Raw genomic sequence first — 1345 nt, forward strand, 5'->3', positions numbered from 1 at the left:
CAAACTCAGTGGGATCTTTTCCCCTCACAGGTCTGAGTGTGTGTCTGAGGCTGAAGGCTGTGTTACAGTGTGGGATCTCTGTGTGACTGGCTAGTGTGGAGTGATGCATTGTTGCAGCCTCGGGCCAAGATACCAGTCACTCACACGGCAGTCGCTTTCCAATCAATGTCTCTGCATGGAGCAAAAACACAGAGGCTCACTGGGCTGCAGAGGAGATCGCAGGTTTCTCAGAGGCTCCAGCAACTTTTACCAGCTGGAGAAAAACACATCACCAAGTCTTGTATCTGCACCTCCTATCTTTGGTCTGATCATCTGCTCTTCTTGATGGGGATTGAAAACTGTGTGTGTTAAGCAGAGTTAAAGGGGGAATCACTAACTAGCCCAATCAAGAAAGGGAAGAAATTTCACATTGTAAAAGTCCATTGTTTCCTTTAAGATAAACCAAAACACTGTGGGACAGTATCAGAAGGTTTGCTGGACATCGTATAGCAAAGTAAACTATAGTGATATAGACTGATCCAAATGTGAATCCAGTGGTGAGACTACAGAACACAAAACTCACCCTGGACTGGTACACAGTAAACTTTGCCATTTATCGATGGTCTCCTGCAGAAGAAAAAGTGCACCAGCTGCAGTTTTGTCCTGACTGCAGGTTACAGCAGATTAAAAAAGCACTTTTTCATTTGTACTTGTTTGTACACTTGTACAACTCTTGAAACAAGCTGACTTGTGGTCCTGTTGTTAAACTGAAAATACTTACTGAATGTCTGATGACAACCAGATCGGCTATTTTATATTTTTCAGTCGTCTCGTTCAACTCTGCACAATAAGCTAAAAAAATATTTATATTAAATGATCTGATGGCTCAAATGTTCACTCATGATTGGGATGAATGTAGCGTTGCTCGCTGCATCAAGGGAGAATGTGGGGATCATTAAGTGATATTAGAAGCCAAGCAGTCGGCATGAGCACACTGTATCTGGGATAAAGTTTCCATATGACAGACTATTGGTATCCTGAGACATATGCTCAATTAATTCAATACAGACAAGGAAATGTGGTGGTGAGGACATTATATGTGCAACCACAATGTTTTTCTGGGCTTTTTCTGAGAATGCGCGAGCAACAACAAGTTTAGAAACGCCACATCCACGTTCTTGACATTCTTATTTTGGCCCCTTTGATCTTTATCAACAGCTGCCTGTAATATTTAATGGGTTCTGACCTCCTCATGATGTTGCAGTTACAGTAAGTCTCTCCAAATGAGTCAGCGAAATGCTTATATTTAAATACAAAGCTTTATCATTGCTTGCAAATACACAAATGATATCTTTAGACCTCTGTG

The sequence above is a fragment of the Amphiprion ocellaris genome, chromosome 16, assembly GCF_022539595.1.
Source record: "Amphiprion ocellaris isolate individual 3 ecotype Okinawa chromosome 16, ASM2253959v1, whole genome shotgun sequence".
Lineage (NCBI taxonomy): Eukaryota > Metazoa > Chordata > Actinopteri > Pomacentridae > Amphiprion > Amphiprion ocellaris.